We start from the raw sequence: 23,895 nt of genomic DNA, 5'->3' as shown, positions 1-23,895 counted from the left end.
ATGCCAAGGGGATAGGTTGCAGCTGTGCTATATATGCATGCCATCTCCTTGAATAGAATCCAATTTCAGAGCCTACCTCTTTCTTCCTTGAGTTAGAGAAACCCTTTTACAGACTTGTGTTTTATAGTCTTACTAGGGACTTGTACTGTAACTCTTTTTAATAAACCTGCATGAAGCTTTTTCTGAAACACACCAAGGTGGTTCGTACGTCAAGATAAACCATGGTTTATTGCAATTGGAATGAGCTGCAGCAAGACTCAGGTTTGCACTCTCCCCCTTCCATCTCCTCTGTGGCTTTCAGTTTTGGTTAACCGCAGTGCAGCATTGCATCCAAACTGTAATCTGCAGTTAATCTTAATTAGGCATAGGCAAACTCGGCCCTCCAGATGTTTTTGGCCTACAACTCCCATGATCCCTAGCTAACAGGACCAGTGGTCAGGGATGATGGGAATTGTAGTCCCAAAACATCTGGAGGGCTGAGTTTGCCTATGCCTGATCTTAATTATGGTTTGTTGCAACAAACCAGCTCCATTATTCATGGTTTGAAGTTGAAGGCTCGCTACAAACAAATGATAGTTAAGATTAAACACAATTTCGCTTTAGATGAAATGACAAGCTATGGTGAATCTAAAGCAAGCAAAAGCTTTCGAATCCTCCTTACAGTAGAGTGCAAGACCAATGCTTGCTGTGGGTTATTCCCATCATGATACAAAATGGTTTGTGGTGATCTCAAACTGGCCCACAAAGGGTTTGTGGTTTTTTAAAAACTGCACATTCAATTTTGATGGAAATCATTAGATAGCTCATACTGGTGAGAGAATTGGAACCAAACTAGAGAAGAGAAGACATCATTTATGCAATTAGTAATAATGTGAATTGTGTTTTAAAGTGAATAGCTGATGTGAGGGCGCAAAAGGGATTGAGCACCTAGCATGGGGAATAGTGGGTCTCGCTTTGCTACGCCCCATCCCCAGCTGAGATCCTGATCTAGCGCTGGCTCCCTGTATCTGCTATTTTCATTGGTGGGATCTTTCATTTGCATAATGGAAGCTGTTATTCTGATGCACCCAATGCATGCCCCCAGTGATAACGACTACAACATAAGGACTATGAAGAGTAAACAGCTAAAGCTACCCATATGCCAGGGGTTTCCTGTCACTTGTTGTTTATTTTTAAGTCCTTCACTCAGTTGCTAATTGCATGAATGGTGTCTCATTTAGTTTGGCCCTTAAGTAGATCTCTGCCGGAAAACTATGCAAGTCAAACAGGCCTGTTCCTCTCTCCACTTTGCTTTTCAAACCAATTCTGTTCAATTAAGGATTCTCTTTGAAAATGTTTTTCCTATTATTAGTATACTTCTCATAGAGCTTGACAGGGACTGAGAGGAGTGAGTTTCTTTGTACCTGACAGTTCTCTGAGAATCTTCAATGCAGCATTTCCATTTAATATAGCTTGGGTTTCTCACAGAGCAAAAAAGGAAAACATTCTTTAGCACAAGAAAAATGGGATGGTCAAACCATAAAATAGACAAAAAGTATTGGCACAGGGAGTAAAATTCTTCTAATGCAACTCCTTCAATTCATTAGATTTAATTTATGATCAAAATAAAATTAAAACAGGGATTTAAAATTCAACATTATTATGACAACACACATATTGTAATTTATTAGTTGCTTTCATTATGTATGAAGATTAAAATGCCCAGTTTTTAATTTATGGAACAGTACAAAACTATAAGATAAACTGCAAATTATCTTACTTGTTTTTTTGAATTTGAACATGATTTTTAATATGAATGCTTTAAAAAAAATTTTTGCTATTGCATACTCTGTGTTGAAAATGTGAAACGCACACTGTAAATTAAAGGGTAGTTTATGGTAGTTCATGGAAAGTTGCATAAGCTACTAGTTGAAATATAGATAAGGTCAGGGACTAATTTGAACCATTTTAATCCGCTTGGTTCTTCATATGCATTAATGAATGGCTTTCAGAAGGATCTCACACATTTCTCTAAACTTAAATACCGGTACAATATGAAACTTTTTCACGGTAGTAATGGATCTAAGCATGCAGAAACAGCTCAGTCTTAAAACCAGAGAAATTATTCTCACCTGTGAAATATTACAGTAGTGCATACAAAGAGAACAATAACCATACTCTGGTATTATGCACAACATATAGCCTAAGAATCTCATATGGCAAACTCACACAGCAATTCCCGTACCAAAGCCTGTCATCTCTCATTGTTTACAGAAGAAAGTGTAGATTTAGAACCCTGGCATCATGCAGTAACCTGACAATATGCTTTAATCTCCACTGCATCCTTTCATCCCAGAGCACTTTACTTGCTAATGCATGTTGCACAAAGGAACCGCTTCACCCAACTATAAGTATGTCCTCATCTTTAAGAAGACAGCATTCTAATTGCAGAGGAATATTTTCTTATAGATCAAAATAGGAAATTGTTATTATTAATATTATTCACCCTGAGGTTCCAGGGCAGGCAAAAAATACTGAAGACTTATTTCACATAATGAGTATACAACCATAACTCAAAGTATGATTGGGAGGAAGATGCAGCACCCTTGCTCTGGTGGAATGAATACTGCATCAGATGTGTGCTCAGACATGGAAGAAAAGAGACAAACATATAACATGTAAAATATATTTAAAAATGTAAAAATTACAGACATGTCCACGTTGTCAGGTTGCTCACCAGGGCAAGTCGGTTGGAGCATATCTCAGCGATACTTGCCTGACTGCACTGGCTGCCAATCAATTTCCAGGCTCAATTCAAAGTGCTGGTTCTGACCTATAAAGCCTTAAGGGGCTCAGGACCACAATACCTCAAGGACCACCTCTGCTCATATGAACCAACCCAAACCCTGTGATCATCATCTGAAGCACTTCTTCATGTGTTTCCTCTGCTAGAGGTCTAGAGACTAGCAACACAAGAAGGGGCCTTTTCTGTGTTGGCTCCCTGTTTGTGGAATGCTCTCCCCCATGTATGTATGTAGGCTAGGGGGAGGGTTATTGGTTCAATTTTGTTCTTTTTGTTATGTATTTTGTGTTCTCTTCAGATGAAAGGTGCTATACAAATTTAATAAATAATAACAATAACACTATCCATTAATCAGGGCAATGTCTGCATACAACATGGATATGGAGGAAAATCAACTCAAGTGGGAGAAAGCTGGAGCATATCCATCACATCACTATATTATCAGTGTGCAAGATACACAAAAGGCTAAGCAGCAGCCGGAAGTGCAGCCAAGTCCACAGAAGATTGCTTGCTCAAATCTCCCGCTAGCAGAACACATTAGCTGAATTCGACCCATTAACTTTCCCCCAACCCAAAATAAATCTTATACAGTAGTTTTGTACAAAGCGCTCTCTTTGCATACAAAGTGTCCTTTCTTTTCATCCCCCTCCCCAAAGAAAAACCTCTCCCATGCAAAGCTGAAGTGTACATGACATACAACCAGACCAGGGGTCTGCAACCCGCGGCTCCGGAGCCGCATGTGGCTCTTTTACATCTTTGCCGCGGCTCCAGGGCGGATACTAGCGAGGGGAGGAGGCGCATTGTGCGCCCCGACACTCCCCACTGTGGTGGGCGCTGTACTGGCTGTGACGTTGCATGGGGGCGGTGCGTGCGTGCGTTAGTCACGCTGCGTCCCGACGTCACCTTCCCGCCCGCTGTCAGATTGCGGCTCCGGAGATATATTTGTTTTAATTGTCGCAATGGTTTTGCGGCTCCCAGTTGTTGTTTTTTCTTCGGAAACGGGTCCAAGTGGCTCTTTTTGTCTTAAAGGTTGCAGACCCCTGAACCAGACAGACCCTATAATCTGAGACGATCTCCACATGTGGGCACTATATACGGATGGTGCCAGTTGTGCTGTGATAGCCTGAGCTGGGCAGTCATTAACAAAGGAGGGAAATTTGTGCCAGGTTTGGTGTTTCATATCAATGTGGCTCTGAACTGAATGGATATGCAGTCTGGCGTGTGTGCTCCTTGACTGTCAGAGTCACAACTCCACCACATTTTAGCCATTCCACAGGCCTGTTTCCACTGGGAAAACAGCTCCACTGTCAGGATGCTCTACCTTTCACTAGCTTACTTATCATGGCATCAGCTTATCCAGTGTTTGCCAGTGTGGTGAGGTTTCTGCAGCCGGCAGATATTCAGTATAAGATTGCTCATGAAGCTTCTGAGTCATTTTGTTAATTTTTATAAGTTCTACATATTATTATTATTATTATTATTATTATTATTATTATTATTATTAATACCCCACCCATCTGGCTGGGTTTCCCCAGCCACTCTGGGCAGCTTCCAACAGAATATTAAAATACAATAGTCTATTAAACATTAAAAGCTTCCCTAAACAGGGAATATGTTTTTACAAAATTTATTAACTGCAGCAAAATCATATTAGCAAAGCACTGAAAACCTGCTGCCTTATCTCCTGTTTCAGGGCAGCTAAGAAATTTATTTGATATAACAGAAGTACAAAATATTTTATGACTCTTGTACATTTGCAACTAATTATTTCACAGATAAGAAGCAAGGCTCCCATTCATAAAATACTGGAATGTGAATTCAAATTAACATTCATATTTCTTTTAAAATGGGGGAGGGGAACTGAGGGAGAATAGTGCTCTTATACCCATGTCCTGGAAAATAGGTAGCTGTGCAAATAATTCCTCAAACTGTGACCCTTTTATGACATGCATAAAATCATAGAGTGACAAGCAAGCTCCAGATCAGGAGCAGCCAAAATGGTGCCCTCCAGATGTTGTTGAACTACAACTCCCATCATCCCTGGCTGTAGCTGATGGGAGTTGGAGTCTAACAACTTCTGGAGGGCATCGTGCTGCCTCTCTCTGCTCTAGTTCAATCCAACTGGGAATATTCCAAATAACCCCACCTGGATTCAGGAGTTAGTAGACTTTGGAATCGGCCACAATATATACTGTATTGGTTTTAAGTACTGAGAAGCAGCTACCTTTTGCCCACAAATGCAAACACTTTCATCTGGCTCCCTTTCCCTCATTCTCTGATGCAGAGTTCCTAAGTGTTTCTCATGCAGAATCTTCAGACAGCATGCAATTCCATAAATAGCAACCAGCTCTGACCCAGGCCTCCACAGCATGCAAGGGAGAGACTAAGTGGTTTGATAATACCAGCGCAAATATAAAACACCAATCTTGGCAAAGCACCAGAAAGTTAAAGCCCATAAAACTGCCGATTTTTTGGACATTCTCAGAGTTACAGCCTGAGAGACAGACTCTACAAAATAACAGGCAGTTTTCAAATGTATGTTTAAATTGGCATGTGCAAATGAGCAACCATAGAGGCTTTGCTCCTTTTGGATGAGGTAGCAGTTCTGACATGCAACATTCCCTTTGATCTCTTCCCCACTTACCACACACGCCTGGATACTGTGTCTCTGCACCATCTCAAGGTTTCTATCACAGCTCCACTTTCTCTTTTGCCACTCTACCATCATGCTACACGGCTATCATTTGATTGCATCAATAATGCTTGATTCAAGGCCAGTCCTGTTATAAAGGGTGCATGTATACAACCTCAGAGGTTTGTTTTTAGGCAGGAGCAGGGAGCAGAGAACTGCTGTAATATCCCCTTGTGGCCTTTTGAATCAACATCTAGAAACATGTCCCTATCTAGTTTCTGAAATACTTCAGATCATTATTCAGGTTAACTTTTGTCAGCAATTCTCTGAGGACTAACAGCAGGTTTGGCCTTGGGAACAATAAATGCATTTTGGCTCAATGACAGCTGGTTCTCTTTATTTTTGGAGGAGGGGACAAGGTTGGGCTGGCAGCTTCAGCTTGTGTCCTAGACTCTGAGAAAGCCTTAGCCAGCAAATTACCCCTGACAAAGAAGTTAATATTGCCACTTCAGCAAGACGTCCCTACCCCTTCACCTCCCTCAGAAATCTCTACATTCCATAATTCTAGAGGCAAAAAGCCTCAACAATAGCTATGTGGCAGCACACAGGAAGGTAGCAAGAAATCAAGATGAGCGGATGTGAAAGCTGCCTGGAATAAAGTGTTTGCTACGCTCCCTCTGTCTCATCACCATCTCTCTCACAAACACAGTAGAAAATGGAAAGCAAACTACTGCAGGGTGGCAACTTCCACCTGTCGTTGTTCCACCTTCCTGCCCATTGGAGCTAGGGTTCTGTAGAGAGGAGTTTCTAGCCTTTGGGGTCTTGGTATAAGTGGGAAATTGCTAGGTACTAACTTTGGAGATAATACGGAATATTATTTACTGACCTATTGGTGTGCTTTATGCTCAATTAATTTTATTTACTTGTGTTTTAAATGAATTGTTAACTGTTCAATTGTTAGTGTTATGCTGTAGCAATATTATAGTTTTTCTTTTGCATTATTGTCCTTGTACTAATGCACTCTCTCCCTTCCACTCTGGCTAGTAGAGCTGCGGCAGAAGACCCCCTGTGCTGTGCCACCCCCCTCAGCCGCTCCTGGGATTCCTCTACCCAGCTATAACTATTTGGATTGGAGCAGCAGTTATATTTGGATTAGCACTTTCAGATATGCTGTGATTTGTTTTGTGACACATGTACCTCAAAAAATAGATTAAAAATACTTTGAATAATGATTCTGTGATTAAATACAATGTGGTCATAGTAAACCCTCAGCAATTTGCCTTGCTTTTGACTCCTGGCCAGGAATATGAATGATGTCCATTCTTTTTTCTTCATGACTAAGAAGTGGGTCACAACTCAGTATTTTTCTGTGGGTGCAGTGAGTGTTGTTATTGTTTCCTGAATTGCGCTAACATACTTATTGTATCAGGGACGCGGGTGGCGCTGTGGGTAAAACCTCAGTGCCTAGGACTTGCTGATCGTAAGGTCGGCGGTTCGAATCCCCGCGGCGGGGTGAGTTCCTGTCATTCAGTCCCAGCTCCTGCCTACCTAGCAGTTCGAAAGCACCCCTAAGTGCAAGTAGATAAATAGGTACCGCTTTATAGCGGGAAGGTAAACGGCGTTTCCGTGTGTGGCACGGGTGCTGGCTCACCAGTGCAGCTTTGTCATGCTGGCCACGTGACCCAGAAGTGTCCTCGGACGGCGCCGGCTCCCGGCCTCTTGAGTGAGATGAGCGCACAACCCTAGAGTCGGTCACGACTGGCCCGTACGGGCAGGGGTCCCTTTACCTTTACTTATTGTATCATTTCTCCAAATATTTAAACTGTGTTAACTTCAGCTTAATAATACAATGTATGTTTCCTCCCAGTTCAGTCAAAGCTAGTAGTAATGAGGCACCATAAACCTTCTCCTTGAACATACCACCGTCTGCCATATCTTATTCCACCCATGGAAACTTAGTCTCAATAGCCATGTATGCTAAGATGCATATCCCACTGCTTCCCTGTATGTTAAGAAATAGTTTTAAAGCGAATCTAATGTGCCCTTGAATCTAATGCGCACCTCATGAAACCAATAAAGTATTTGCTGGCAAATGTAAATGCGGCATCAAATCTAACGTGCACCCTAATTTTCACTATGTCATTTAGCCAAAAAAGTGTGCATTACATTTGAGTAAATACGGTATATATTCTTATATATCACAGATGCCAACTTGAAGGCATCCTTACAATTAATTAATAAATATGCCCAGTAACCAAGATACAGTGGTACCTTGTGTTACATATGCTTCAGGTTACATATGCTTCAGGTTACAGACTCCGCTAACCCAGAAATAGTACCTCAGGTTAAGAACTTTGCTTCAGGATGAGAACAGAAATTGTACTCCAGCGGCGCAGCAGCAGCGGGAGGCCCCATTAGCTAAAGTGGTGCTTCAGGTTAAGAACAGTTTCAGGTTAAGAATGGACCTCCAGAACAAATTAAGTTCTTAACCCGAGGTACCACTGTACTAGTTTACCTTTTGATAATGCCTCCCTACTTAATAATTGCTTAAGATTCTTCTAGTATATTTGGGCTAGCAGTAAACAGCATGGTAACTGGCACAACCCTTGCAGGTGTCAGGCATGCCAATTTGATGTGTGCGAAGCTCACAAATCCTTTCATTGTTTAGAGTGCAGACCATGGACTAGAATCCATGCAAAAAAACAGACACACAGAGAAGTGCTGGTTTTACCATTTGGCATGACAACAATTCTAGTCCACACATTCTTGTCCTTGAGAAATGCCTTGTGTATAGAAACTAACTTTCTGATACAAGACAGCTGTTTCTTTGAATAGCCAGCAACATATGAAGCGTCTATTGCTCTCTATGAAGGGCATTCCCTTCCCCACATTTTTACATTATCATATTATGTTTACAGGAGCTAGAGATAAGTAGACAGAGTATCTGTACATTCCCAGGCTTTTTATTTATTTAATAGATTTAAATAAAAATTCAATTAAATAAAATTTTTTAAAAAGATACAAGTTATTATGTCAATCTTGAGGTTCTTTAGAAATCATAACCTAAGAAAGTGGGTTGAAGTCTTTTAGGTAAAAATAATAATAATGAAGTCGACTTAAGTGATTATGCAAATCACAAAACTATTTCAAAATCATTTCCGAACAATAACCTGAGTAGAATGTCAAAATCTGAGGAAAGAGTAAAATAGAACAAAATCTGCAAGACGCAAGCTTTGTGTCTTTTCTTATATCACAACAGGCACCTGATTTTCTTAAAGTAGTGTCAGGGTTCAACTCTGAACAGAGCTCATACGAAGGTCTCTTCAGCTGGGGAGCAGATCTCTACAATGCTGATGATCCTGAGGAGCCACTGAATCGGGACATCCCTGACTGGATGTCCTCCCCACAACACTGCCTGGATTACTACACAGCTCTCAGACTCGCCCGCCATCTCCTCCAAGGTCCACAGGAACAGAGAAGATAGTGAGCTAGGCAGGCACTTCAGAAATACTGCTGCCCATATAATTGCCTGAGACATTACATGGAATCACCTGCATGGATCATGGCCTAAGAGCCTGGAAAGGGTGAGCCTCTAGCTCCTACATAAATTTCAAGGCTGAGCTACTTCATTGCTGCAAAAGCAGATCCAGTCTTCCGGATCTGGAGCAACAACACTTGGCTGGATCTCATTATTCAAACATATGTTTGTTGTTAACACTGAAATACAAAATTATTAATTTCATTATGAAAGCGTAAATCATTTGAGCTGTGCATGTTAAATTGCCCTAGGATGGCTAGTGATGGTGCAGAACATTCATTCTTTTGTTTTCTTTACCACTTAGTCCAAATACTCATTTGTTTTGCTTTAAAATGAATGAATGCTTGTATATTTTAAAATACATTTTATTGAGAGTTGGGATTCAATAGATTTCTGCCATCTTCTTAAGAATTGTCTTATAAATTGGTTCATGCTTTAGAAGAAGAGAAGAGTTTGGATTTGATATCCCGTTTCCGTTTTATCACTACCCGTAGGAGTCTCAAAGCGGCTAACATTCTCCTTTCCCTTCCTCCCCCACAACAAACACTCTGTGAGGTGAGTGAGGCTGAGAGACTTCAAAGTGTGACTAGCCCAAGGTCACCCAGCAGCTGCATGTGGAGGAGCAGAGACACGAACCCGGTTCACCAGATTACGAGTCTACCGCTCTTAACTACTACACAACACTGATATTTGGGCTTATCTGAGCAGCTGATGAGTTCAAAGAGGTTTAAGCCAGAAAGGACTTTAGGTTCTTCATAGGCCCTGGCTTTCAGATGGAGGCCTTATATCGCAATTTTTGTTTGTGCGCATTTTAAGATTTGAAACCTTTCCAACCCAGTGGGTCATTAGAAGAACTTGTAACTAAGAACTTTCACCAGTGTTTGATTATTTCCTCTTCCCTCACAATCCATTTTCACTTTGTGCCATTTTAGGCTCTACACATAAGGGTATAAACAGCCTTGTTTATAGTGATCTGGAAACTGTCCTGGTAATCAGTTTTGGCTGGAGAGTGGGATTTTAGTTATTTATTTATTTATTTTTAAAGACAAATCTTTAAATAACTGATTGGGCTCAAGAGCTACAAAATGGCTAAACAGGATCTCAACCACACTAACTGATTGTCATTCTCTGCTGGTACAGCCTGTTTGTACCACTAGAAAGAGTAGCTCTCACAATGAAAGAAAAATGGGGTTTGGAAGATTGGTTCATACATGTGTCACACTTTTTCTATTGCATGAAAGCAGTTTATGGACCTGCTTCTCCAAAGAGACATTAAAGTTTTGGTCTTTCTTTCTGAGAGAGAAAACCTGGCTAAATTTAAGTGGTGCCACTTTTAATACATTTGAGCTCAAAGGTCTGAAAAACATTTCTTTTCTACAAAAGATTTTTTTAAAAAAGCAACTTCAGACAGCCTCAGATGGAAAATGCAACCTGTATACAATGACTTTATTTTATGGGGATTAGTATATGGACTCATTAAAAAGAAAACTGAATTCCAAGCACCTTTTGTGCTCACTGTGATAAGACGATTCAGTTCAGCTGTAAAGTGCAACCCTTTTCCCGATCTTATACTGTCTTATAATTGTCCAATGATGTTATGTAGCTCTTGCTTTTGCACTTTCTTTGCACAAATGGAAGAGAATTACTAGCTAACTCCAATCATACCAGTCTTGGAAGCAGCCTTTCAATTGTATAACAAGGACACTCCATTTTTAGATAAGAATACTGAAAAATACTTAAAGATGAACAAAGCAAAGAAGTGTGCCTGAAATCCTACACACACTTATCTGGAAGAAAGTCCCACAGAGTTTCTGAATAGTATAGGATTTGCACTGTATACCTATTTACCTGGGAGTATGGCCTGCTTCACTGAATGGAGCTTATTTCTGACTGTATAGGATTTCTGCATAGGATTGCACTGTGCATTATTGTCATTCACAGTGATTTATAGCTTCTGGGATCGTGCTGGGCAGAAAGCTCGTTGTAGCAGAGTTTCTGTGTGCATGTGTAACAGAATTCTATAACACCACATGCTAGACTATAGGCACTTACACCCCAAGGGGCACATTTGACTCCCATCTGGAATTAAAAGTTTTATTGAACAAAATTAAGTTGGGAATTAATTAAGACTATGTCGTCCTGCAGAGCTTGTGTCTTTAAATTTGGCAGGCACTGGTCTAGAAGTGTTGTCATGCTGTTTGGTGCTACCATCTCTCCCTCTTTGCATTTGTGTAGTTTCATATCAAAGCCACATGCTACATTTACTACATCAATATAAATGCACTATTAGACCTCTCCTCTGGAGTACAGGGCTCCCTCTCCTTTCAGCCAAAAGGAAATGCAGAAAAGTGACTAGAGTATTATTCTCATCTCTGCTCAGCTATCAAGCTCCCTAGGTGGCCTTAGGCAAGTCTCTTTCAACCAAAATCAGTGGGCAGTTCAAAGTTTTAAAAATGCCACTCAGAGCTCCTTGGAGGAAGGAAAGGTTACAAAAGAAACAAACAAATTAATGAACAGACACAGAGCTTGGTCAGACAGGGCAAGCAGGAACATAGATAAAGCAATTAATCCATAGCGAATGGTTGGATGAAACAAAGGCAGTCTCAAAACTCCTCTGAACTACTAAGCTCTCCCCTGTCCTATTAAAAATCAGTTAATTTTTCCTGACTATATTAACTCATCCATCATGGCAGTGACACTGCCCTACTGCAAAGTAAAGACAAGGGGAGCAGTAATTTAGCAAATAATGCCTCTTGAGCTGCAGGAGTAGTGAGCAAAGGAAGCATTGGGCTAAGACCTGTTAATACACAAAACAGTTTCTCAGGAGCAAACAAACTGCAAAGCGGATATTGTAATTCTAACCTACATACAGTACATTCCAAAAAGGCACACCGACTGGAGTGTCCTGTGTCAATTAATCTGCAACAGCGTGGAACAAACACAAATGCTCCGCATACATCTTACACTAAAAATAGATGAGTTACATAAAACAAAACAGCATCTCTCACACACATACACAAAATGCCTTGGAAATTTCCCCTTACACACACAACCGTCTCACAAATTTCAGTGCTGCCATCTCTCATAATTTATATTACATGTCCAAATCTCTTTCGGAGAGGCTAGAATTCCATTCCTGGAGTCAAGTGTGCCTGTCTTCTTTTAATTTAGGGTCCACATGCATCAAGGTCAACAGATTCCATAGCACAGAATGATACGAACAACTGGTGAGACCTAGGCCGGTGTCGGTATGCTAAAAAACTCCACCCCAATGTCTCACTATGATTTTTAAAACCAGTCAAACGCACCTCCTAGGTTTACCACCTGTATACTAAGCTAGAATTGCAAGAGCACATCAAGTGGCATTTTGGGTGGCTGCTCTTCAACTTCTTCTGAAAAAGATAATCCAAGTCTGGTTCTTTCAAGAATAGTGTTTTTCTTTCGTTCTTAGTATCAGCTCATTTGAGATAGTCAAGGGTTAGACTAGTCAGCGAAGGTAGCTACTTGATTTAATTGGATGGTTTTATAAACCTATTTTTACTTTTATATATTGCTACCTGCTGTGAACCTTTGGCGTGAGGTGAGCTACAATTTAATAGAAGGATTTTTATTATTTAAAAATCCCTAACTTCACAGCAGGGGACGCGGGTGGCGCTGTGGGTAAAAGCCTCAGCGCCTAGGGCTTGCCGATCGAAAGGTCGGCGGTTCGAATCCCCGCGGCGGGGTGCACTCCCGTTGCTCGGTCCCAGCGCCTGCCAACCTAGCAGTTCGAAAGCACCCTCGGGTGCAAGTAGATAAATAGGGACCGCTTACTGGCGGGAAGGTAAACGGCGTTTCCGTGTGCTGCGCTGGCTTGCCAGATGCAGCTTTGTCACGCTGGCCACATGACCTGGAAGTGTCTCCGGACAGCGCTGGCCCCCGGCCTCTTAAGTGAGATGGGCGCACAACCCTAGAGTCTGTCAAGACTGGCCCGTATGGGCAGGGGTACCTTTACCTTTAACTTCACAGCATGTGGTATTACACTTGCTTTGATGCAATGTAATTTAACCTCCCATAAATGATTCAGGATGAATACTCAACATACATAATAACGTATCTCGATTCTGTAAAGGAATTAAACTTCTATGTTCAAAATAAATTATTCAAACTAATATGACTTATAAAACTTTTAACTTGCAACTCTGCTGCAGAATTTAATTTGAAACTGAATATTTCAAAAATTGCTCCTGGATTTGTCTTTGAAAGAAACATATACTTTGGGTCCAAAGAACCATGAGCAGAAGGAGAAAATATTGATAGTGGTGTTCTGAAAGCTCATGAACAAGTGCTAGCAGACTCCTCACGGTGTAGTGTCACAATGTATTGAGGGTTCTGTTACAGTATGAGCAACATGGTGAAGAATACAAGATGTAAACCAGGGGTGTCAAACTCAAATTCATCGGGGGCCGCATCAGCAGTTTGGTCACCCTCAAAGGGCCGGTTGTATCTGTAGGAATGCATGTAAAGTGGAGGTTTCCTGTGTAGAACGGCCGGCGCCACTAGAGGGCAGACGTTCTCTGGCTTGTAGGCTGCCGCGCATGCGCTGAAGAGGCGGCTTTCTTGTGTCAAAAAAAAAGAAAAGCGAGAATAAAAGGTGAAGGCTGGCGGCCGGCGGCAGCTACACGGGCCACATGACGAGGTCTGGCGGGCCGGATTCGGCCCGCGGGTCTTGTGTTTGACACCCATGATGTAAACTCTACAGTGGGCCCTAACAAGGTCTGAAGAAAGAGCTTGTGCAAAGTCACACAGACTTCTGATCTCATGCCATGTTCTTCATTAAGGCTGGAAAAAGTGCTTCTGCTTTCAGAAGAGACCTTCAAATTCACGTTCATGTGTGGTATGAGAACAGATAGGTAATGCTGATAGAAATGTAGCTTTAAAAAAATCACTCTATGAGAGGAACCCATGAAGAGAACAGAAGCTCCATATTGTGAACCCTTTGGGGACATTGCTAAGTAATGCCAAAACAATCCTTACCCAGAGGAGCTGCATTTAAAAAGAATAAATTTTGATTCCCATGAATTCAAAACCTGTTTCAAGATCGAAAATGCTACACCAAATTCGCCTTATGAGGCATGACTGAAAATTAAGAACTCAAGATTTACCTTTCCATCTGTCTCTTTATTAGGCTAGACATAACAGTTAAGAGAATCACGTGTGCACACATACGCACAAACAAAAACCTGCAAAACGACATAGTTGTGTTGCAGCAAATCATCAATAAGATCCACAAAGATGATTAATTAAGGAAGGGTAGCATCTGGGAATTTACAACACCAGAGGTAATTCTTCAAATGATTTTACAGTGGACAAGCAATTTAATGCAAGTTTCCAATGATGTGGTATAGCCAAAGAGACTAATGTGGTCTCTGGTTGTATTAACATCGAGTAATGAGAACATAAAACAATTTACCCCTGTTAATTGTTTACAGCAGTGGCAAGATTCCTTCTAAAATATTGCACAGAGTTCTGTGTTCCACATTTAAAAGAAACTGGAAAACTGGAGAGATTACAGAAGAGGCACTACAATAGTTAAGTCTGACAACAGCAAATGAAAAAAGAAAACTTTATTTTGCCTGTCCAGTGCAAAACCACTTTTCTCTCTCATATATATAGTAAATTGGATTAATCTATGACCCATCAAACCACACACTGACACAGCTCAATATCTATGTATGCCATCCCACCAGAAGCAGTAAACCACCTGTTTTTGCAGCCTGTCTGGGGATGTGGAAGAGGAGTGTTGCCAATCATTTGGCAGGACACAATTCAAGGCTGGTGGGCTGTGTTTGACCTTATGGAACACAAGTCGTGCTGGGCTCCATTAGGAAGCTCAGCCCATTGATGAGGTTAATGTGTGTTTTCTGTACTCAAGTTCTACCGAGGGAAGTGACATCTAGTGCTTACAGATTAGAAATCTGACACAAGGCTCATGAAAGCTAGCAGTTAAAATATATATATTATGATACATGAGGATTCTGTGGCTGGAGATTCCCTCAAACCCCCCCCCCCCATTTCTTAAAAAGTAGTCACAGGGTGTGGGGCAATTTGGATTTGGGATGTGGTAGGGGGGAAGGGATCTAACTATTTGAACCTGTATTTATTCTAATCTCTTCCCAAGAATGCTATTGACTATAAAGAGGGAAACATATGAACACTGTGTACTTGTTAAGGCTTCCTCTTTGCACCCAACAGCACTTTCAGAGGGAAATTTGGATTGAGGCTGCAGCACACACACAAACTGAAGTCCTAATCTTGCCACTGTTCATTCTCCCCTCCATTTTCCTCAAGTAAGGCCAGCATGTATACTGCTAGCTCCTGAATCCACCAACCTCTTGAAAAGCATGGTCTGGCAAGAAATTTGGAAAAGCTCAGGACAGATTTCCACCAAGAGATAGCCATCTATGCCTGCTCCAATGTCTACCAACAACCCCCCCCCCAAGGTGTCACACTAGGTACCTTCCAAATATCACATGGGTGCAGATTAATCAAAAGGAGCAGGTGCCACTGAAGACAATGCATGAGGCATCCCTTCCAGATTAGGGGTACATTTGATCCCCCAGTGACCCTTGGAAAACCTGCAACTGGCTTTCCTTACAGCTTTACTCTTGAGAAGATGAAAACACCTTGTTGTGAGTAATTCACATAGAAGCAGACAGGCTTGAGTCACCCAGCTCCATTTGTTTTCATTCTGTTTTGTCCAATTGTCTTCTTACCTTCTCTTGTTTATTCTTAATAAAAAGTCTAATGTAATTTGGCTGCTGGGGTTTGAAGTGTGGTTTTGCCAAACACAGTGATTCTGGTAATTTCCCATATGTGCTACTAGGGAAGAAGAGTGGGGTTTCATGGAGAGGCAGTTGGATGTGGATGCTAACAGAGGGAACTGGCTCGGAAATACAGGGTGTTTGTCTCAGGACAGCAGGCACCAATACTTCTTTGAGCACCCCAGGTTTCCCTCCCATGTGGAGCTGTAAGTCTAAAACAGAGCAGTGGGGGCAGCAACTATTGGGAAATTAAGAGACAATTTGCCAACAATTGGCTGTTATGCAGCAGTTGCGCAAGGAAGGTTGCCAGCCGTTCTTCCTAGCCTTCTCTCCTTTTGTTACAACCACAAAAACTCCTTTTCTTTTCAAGAAAAAAAAGGAGAGAGTTCCAACCACAGGACTCCCATCCATGTTGATGACTCAGGGAAAGGCTCCAGCTCAGAGGGAACACTTTGCACACAGATGGTCCCATGTTAAATCTCCAGTTAAGGTTTGGAGTGTCTGAAACCTTGGGCAGCCGCTGCCAATCAGTGTAGACAGTAATGAGCTATATGGAGTGATAGTCTGACTTGGCATAAGGCAGCTTCCTATGTTCGGATGGGGTACCCCAAGTTTGTTGTAGAATATGTTTATTGCTCTGATAATAATCTAACTGTATTTTTATTATTCTTATTAAAGGAGAGAACTCATTACATAGAGTTTGGCCCATGCTGGAAAGGGCTCCCCTGCTTTTAAGATTATTATTATTTCACATACCACTGAATGCCAAAACAGCTCTACAATGGACAGAGTGAATCAGGTGTGGATTCTCCAGTAAGAAAAAGCACACAGCACTTAAAGGAATGGATGTGTTGGCTAGCATCAGATTGGGCAACTTTAAAAACCAAATACTGTACAACAGTGAGCCAATAACGAAGGGCTTCTTGCTTTTTCACACTAAATATGTTGGATGGGGTTCAGACCACTTGTATCAACTCACTAAGAATTCAAAATTTCAAACAATATAGCCTCACAATCCTTTTGTACAATTCTTCTTTGAAAGCAGAAGAAAAGGTAACATATGATTTGCCCAGCCATTTCACAGTTTCAGGAAAAGTTGACACTGTAGCGTCTGTAAAGGAGTTCCAGCTTAGACAGTAGGCTCCAGCACATGGATCAGTATGGAAACATAAGGTTTTAGGGCCAGTCTCCTGAACCCTAAGATCAGGAGACAAAAGAAAACAACCTGAGCAGACCAAGCCATATCCAGATGTGACTCTTCAACCGGAGTTGGCATATTCTCCAGCTAATTTCAGTATAAAACATATTGGCTAGGACCTGTATTTGGTCTGAAAATGCATTTCCTCCAGATTCCCCCCCCCCCCCGTGTTAACAACATTTCACAAGTTGATGCATTCCATATGAAAAGAACACCCACTTGCAAGAACGTCCAGCTGGGGAAACAGTGACATAGTCTGTCAAATTCAGGTTCAGTTCCTTCATTGCTTTTCAGGGCTAGCCTGGGAATCAAACTGCATAGTAACTTCTAATTATTTAATCTAGATTGTTCTCTAACTTATGAAAAACAGTATTCAGAATATTTCAGTAAAATAATGTATTTATTGAGTAGTATTATAGCAACAAATGTGATTTCCTCACCGCTACCACCATCAATAACATACAAACTTAAGTCATAACAAAATCAAAGGAAAGCCAATAAGTATATCCTTTCATGTCCCCGTTCAGGAAATATTTGCCAAGGTGACATAAAACAGAACAGACGCAAATCGCATCTACTTGTATGAAACATACTATTATATTAGCATGCCAGTCATCTCCAACTTTGGGGAAATAGTTCCTTGATAGATGGTTGCATGGCAGCTCAAGGCTAACGTATGAGACGAGACTAGACTAGACAGGCCTTACAAGAGTTTCAACATGTTCAGTACAACATAAAAAATAAAAAGCAAGCCGATTCCTCCCCTCAAAAAGCTGATATGAGTTGGTATCCAACCAATATGGGTTTATACTGATATGGTAGTAAACTATATGCATTGCACTGAGCTTCCTAAAGGAAGGGGAGGAACCACAACTCAATGGGAAGGACACATGCTTTGCCTGCAGATGATCTCCAGGTACAATCCCTGAAATCTTCTGTTAAGAAACCTCAGGTGGCAGAGTCTGCCTGAAGCCCTGGAGAGTCACTGCAGCCTATGCTGAACCAGATGGACAAATAGTCTGCCCTGATATAAAGCAGCTCCCTATCTTATTTGAGAATGTGATGCTGCTGACCAACCCTAACCTACATACCTGAGTACTTTCTTATTTAAGGATACTTTATATGGAGCATTTTCTCCTGAGTAGAGGATAAGCCACATACGAAATAGACCTTAGTCCCATCTCAATCTTCTAATACCAATAACTCCCTCCAATCACAACAGCCACCAGTCAGGGAAAGAATGCCACAGAATTTGTCAAAATTGCTCCACATCCCAGTTACAGCAGCACCACTGGAAGAAGCAAGGCAGTGTGATTGCTCAACTCCTGATGTGCCTGCCATTTGCAAGGGGCCATGGATAGTGTCAGCACAACACCATGTCTGGCACAGGGCAGTTGTGTGTCAGTACTTTAGATTATACACAAACAATGGTGGCACAAATGGAAAAGCAGAAAATATGGGTGAAAAAATCCCAGGCTAATTTTGAGGTAGCCTATTTAGGCAGTGCCACAAGACAGATGGGATCACAGGCAGATTTGATGCTTACTGTGGAGGGAGCGCAAGATGGGCTGGCGAAGGAGGTTGATCTGGGCATTGCGAATGGTTTGTAGAGAGACTGCAGATACAACACAATGAAGAACAAAGCATAAGAACTAAGAATAGGATGTTTTTAGGCACATTATACACAATTGGTTGGTACAAGAGAGAGAGAGAGAAAGCTAATAATAGCACAGCCCGCAACGGTTAACAGATATTTAGGCTAAGAAAAGCAAGGGTATTTTTTTGTAAGTCCCATATCTTTTGTCTCTATATTTCTACCCCTTCTCTAATTTCTGACACATCGGAGAAGATGCACAATTTGCAGAGATAGCAAGGAGTCAAATCGGGGTTTTTTAACGTATTACCAAACAATAACAGTTGTCTTTTCCACAGACAGATAGTGTAGATTATACATAAATCAGGCACTGAATATCACACAAACCTTTTTCTTTATCAATACAGATAGGGAAAAAAGCCTTGCTACTGGACCTTTCCACCCTCAACAGAAGAAACATGTTTTTGAAGACTGGGAGAGAAACACTTACATTGCCCTTTTCAGTATAGATATTTGACTAAGTCCCAGACAAGATATTTATTTTATAAGTTTTGTGATAACAATAATTTATGACTCTGACCACAGATAATGAATAGGTATGAAAAGTGTGTGTGTGTGTGTGTGTGTGTGTGTGTGTGTGTGTGTGTGTGTTGGAAAAGGATACCTATATAATGCAGCCATAAAACTGAGAGTTAATGCTAATAGGCAGGCAGGCAGCCAGCCAGGCAGGCAGAAAGACTTTGTTCATCCCTGCTTTTACAGATTATTTTGTATGTGGTTATGAATTGTACACACACACACACACCACAGAAATAACAAGCAGAAGCTCAATTAACACAATGCATTAAATGGTGTATGCCCAAACTCTTCTCCCCAATCACATTTAGATGGGAACAAGTCCTCCTCAATGTCACTGATGATTTCCCCTATGACATCACAGTCCAAGGCTGCAATCCTAAACTTGTTCCCTGCAATTACTTCAAAGTAAACATGCACAGTGAAATCCCTGAGACATCCACAAAGCGAATCACACAATTCTCTCACATTCAAAGTTTTGCAGACATTATTTATAACCACAGGTATACCATTATTTATAACAATAGTTGTTTTTTTTAATTACCTTTACTTAAAAGAAAGAAGGAAGGCAATCCTAGGGTGAAAGATGACTATATTAAGAAATAGGAATTGCAATACCATACCATTTGCAGACTGAGAACTGCTTGGCATCTAAACTGATACAGTCTTATAGTCTACACTAACTGTATCTGTCACACCAATACATATGAGCAGACAAAAGTTGCAGCCCAAGGTTCCCCTGCAGGCCAAGCAAGTAAAATACTCTTCGTCCATTATTTGTCGGTTTCAAGCCTCTGCTGTTCTGAACACTGAAGGTGCCAAACTGAAGCCTAGAGCTGTTCTGAACAAACAAGCCCACATCTATATAGATAGGTAGGTAGGTACAGCAACCACATTAACCCACATAAACAATGCAGATCACAAGATGACGTTTAAGGCTTCAGCCTCCTGCATCTATTTATTTCTCTCATAATATTTATATACCACTTGATTGAGGTTTTTCTACAAAGCAGTGACATAACAAAGGGCATTTTTAAAAAATCTAGAAAAATGGCAAAAACTTTAAAATCAGATTTGGTTCATGACATCTTTGCTATGCCCTTGTGACAGAATGTATGAGCTATACTGTAGAATGATTTCTGTAGAATGCGGAGGGACATAACTTGCAACTTCAGTTTGCTTACACATGCTTATTGTGAGGACAAACAAATTATGGGGCTAAAAAAATCCAGCACATGAAATGTTAGCTCGCTATTTAGGTAAGAAGTTAAAGGGAGAGTCCTGCCCTGTGCAAAAAAAATACAGGTTAATCGTTACTGGTTTTATGTAACATCAGCACAGAAGGCTCTGTCCTTACCTTGTCTTTACTCCTGTAAAAACAAACACACTTTTTCTAAAATTGAATGACTGAAAAAAGCCATATTTACAACATAAAACAATGTCTTGCCTGCACCCAACAAATGATACAAAGCTACTACAACTTGCTTACATCAACCCATGCGACCCACACATCTCCTCTATCATAGGATCTCCCCAAAACAGAGATGCTCCAATGCTGAATCCCATTAACTGAGTATTACAAATGTGTGGGACAATATAATATTGCATCACCTAGTGCTCCTTTCCAGGTTTGGGGCATACATTTATACAAAAGGAAGCAGGAGCAAGCTATAAATCACACCTCCAAACAGGTTCCAGGGGGCAAGTGTGCAAGAGGCAAATCCGGGAGGGGGCGGACCTCTTATTCTACGGTACGCAGCAAAAGCAACAAAGTCTTGTAGCACAAGACATTTATTGTCTTGAAGGCACAAAACACCTTGCAGGGGGGAACGGTAGGAGCACAGCAGAATTCAAGCAGGCATGCTGTCTCCCAAGTCCCGACATCGACACCCCTAACATAACAGTGTGTGGGAGAAGGAGACATGGTTAGGTGTCTGGGAAAGGTTACCCACCACAAAGGCTCCCTTTCGAGATTCCACTTCCAGGTGCGCTGCTGGGAATGGGACAGTTCCAAAATCTTGTAAGAGGCAGATTCACACGCACACGCAAACTCCTAACTTTGCCTTCTCCTCAGCCCCATCGCTCCCGCGCCTTTCCCGTCAGCAACCTTGGCTCGGATCTAGGGGGCAGCCGAGAATCTTAACTTCTCTTCTCAGTGGGCCAACGCCAACCCCCTGGCTGTCAGCCTCGGAGAAGGTGGGGGGCGGCGGCAATAAGGAACTGCAAGCCTTCCCCTCTCTTAATTCCCCCCTCGGTGTTCCTCACCGCCACAACATCCGTTCGCTCTTATAAGAACCCCGCCTGCTTGGGGCGGCAGATGCCTGCGACATCGCCACCTCCCCCTCCCCACCTCCTCCTTCTCCAGCAGCCCGAGCCACCACCTGCCCGACTCCATCCCTCGCCGTGCGCTCCAGGTGCCAAGCGGCGTCTCTCCCTGGTCAGACTCACCTGCCTGGGGCACCAGCAGCACAGAGCGCGGGGCGGCGGCGAGACAGAGACCCGCGGGGGCCCGGGTGGTCCTGGGAGCGCTGAGCGGAGCCGCCCTGCCAGCCGGCGATATAAATAACATTATCTGGGCGTGCAGGGACATTCCTGCCCAGGGACAGCTCTGCTGCCCGGCCCAGATAGCCCTGCTCCCTCCGGGGAGGGAACAGAGGGAAGGGGGGGGAGGCGGGCGGGGGAGGAGGCGCCTGCCCTGCAATGCAGCACAGCGGCCCCCCCAGGCCAGCGCCAGCAGCGGCACCTGGCGATGCCCAGCACAGCAGCCGCCGCCGCCGCCGCTGGTACCTGCCTCTTGCTGCTGTTGCCCAGAGGCTGAGAGGGAGTCCTTCTCCGTTCCTCCCCAAAACAACCCCCCACCCTCACCCGCTCCCCTAAGGCGGGCGGCGCCCGGTGCAAGGCGAGAGTGTGTGAGGTCGCTTTCTCCTCAGGCACCGAAGCCCTTGCACGAGGCGCTCCAGGGAGGAGCAGGGAAAGCGCCGCGCGCGCTGCAGACCGCAAGAGCCACAAGCGAAGGCAGAAAGGGGCGAGGGGGGGGGGCACAAGTGGGAAAAGGCGCCAGAATCTCCTCTCTCTCTCGAGGCGCGAGCGTGAACGCCAAGCTGTGAGGGAGATCGGCCACAGGCAGGCTGGCAGCGTGCTGCTCCGGCGAGGCGGGAGTCGCCTGGGATACCCCGGGCAAATGACTGGAAGGGAGGGAGGGAGGGAAGCCGGCCTTGGCTCCTCCCGCCTCTTGCAAAAACGCGCGCCGCTCCGTTAGGCGACTGACGGTGTATTGGCTCCCCCCTTCGCCTGCCCCACCACGCGCGGCTGAAAGGCCAGCTAGGGCGCTGGCTGGGGCCGTGTCCAGAAAAACAGCCTCACTGGTTAAAAATAATTGGCAGTTTTCCTCACACAGCCCGCGCGGCTGTATCTCTGCTTCCCGCTTTTTTTCCTCAGCGAGTGGAAAATGGGAAGTTTGCAGGTTCCAAGCCCCGCGCGCGCCCCCGGTGGGCTTTTGTGTGCGTTTTCGTGCTGCCCACCGAGCAAGTTGTCTCGAGAGGAGCTTCTTCCTTCCTTCACTTGCAGCAGAAATCCCAAGTCACGGCGATCGATCAAGCTGCGCTTCAGATTGCTAGCTCTGCTGCCCTCAACAATCTGTTCCGCATCAGAACCAAAGCGCGGCAGGCAGCAGAGAAAGCAAGAGCTGGATCCCCAACGGCCCCTGCTGCTGTACCACGGGCGCAGCAGCATTTTTCTGCGCGGCGAAACTACCAGGGAAAGGCACGCCGAGGACTGAAACGCTCCTTACAGACTCAACACGCGAGACAAGAATTTATGCAAGCGGAGGGAGGCGATTGACTCACACCTTCGTAAGAACTGCAGAGACGCTCGCGGGGATCGGACGAAGACTGAATCCGCTTTTCAGGTCCCGGCTGCAGCAGGATTGTTGCAATGCAAACTCCTGCTTCTCCCAAGTCAACAAATCCCGTTCGCCAAAAGAAAGTTGCTTGTGTGGCAGACGGTCTCCGTTGACACAAACACATGGTTTGCTCCCATTAATGTCCTGTCGCTAAGACATGCTTAGAGGAGGTAGTGCATGCAGGAATTAACGTTCTTGATAGCTTTAGACGTTTTTAAAAAGTAATAAACAAAATTTAAGGTATTTATGTGCATAACAAAAATACTGGAATATTTTAAATGGAAACCACTGTAGCATCCTGACGCCTATTCAGGACCAACAAGCAGAGGAAAAGTCTAGAAGGAGTGGGCTGAAGATAGACAGGGATCTACCAGAACTCTGAGTGATTTGTAGAGGATCAGCAAGGATTCTGACTCCCAGTTGTTTAAGAATAAATAACACAAGCAAGAAAATATCTCCCTTGCTCTCATCTAAATTAGGCTACTAATATGAAGAAAGCTTGGAGATGGGGTACAAGAACTAGGTTTTTACAGGGGTTTTAGGATCTACTCAGATGTGTCCTATTCATCAATCCTAAGGGTATGTTGTCCCACACTCAATACTATTTTGCACTTGGCTCCAGTGCAAAGATATTGTCAAGTCTGCCTGCTGGTGGTCTAGAACACATCTTAAGAACATAAGAAAAGCCCTCCTGGATCAGGCTAAAGTCCCATGTTTTTCACAGCTGCTTTTCTGGTGCTTATGGGAAGCCTGGAAACAGGCCATGAGCACAACAGCAGCACCCCTCCCATTTGCAATTCCCAGCAATTGGTAATCAGAAGGATACAACCTCAGATTCTGGAAGCAATACACAGTAATAATAATAATAGTA

General features: G+C 43.1%; 1 protein-coding gene across 4 annotated transcripts in view; it reads right to left on the bottom strand.

Annotated features, from left to right (window-relative positions):
• The window catches only part of SPTB (spectrin beta, erythrocytic), a 94,595-nt gene extending 72,849 nt beyond the window's left edge, over positions 1 to 21,746 (bottom strand). Inside the window, exons 1-2 of one of the 4 annotated variants that reach the window (XM_028740433.2) lie at positions 21,572 to 21,746; positions 18,500 to 18,568 (exon numbers count right to left, since the gene is read on the bottom strand). The gene's annotated coding sequence lies outside the window, so the exon portion shown is untranslated. Of the gene's footprint in view, positions 1 to 18,499; positions 18,569 to 21,075; positions 21,228 to 21,571 lie in introns of those variants that run through there. The other 3 variants (XM_077933637.1, XM_028740379.2, XM_028740396.2) reach the window with 3 other exon arrangements.
• Between the last annotated feature and the right edge of the window lie 2,149 nt (positions 21,747 to 23,895).

Source organism: Podarcis muralis, chromosome 1, assembly GCF_964188315.1.
Source record: "Podarcis muralis chromosome 1, rPodMur119.hap1.1, whole genome shotgun sequence".
NCBI lineage: Eukaryota > Metazoa > Chordata > Lepidosauria > Squamata > Lacertidae > Podarcis > Podarcis muralis.
The sequence above is the reverse complement of the archived record's forward strand: the minus strand, read 5'-3'. Positions and strand labels throughout refer to the sequence as shown.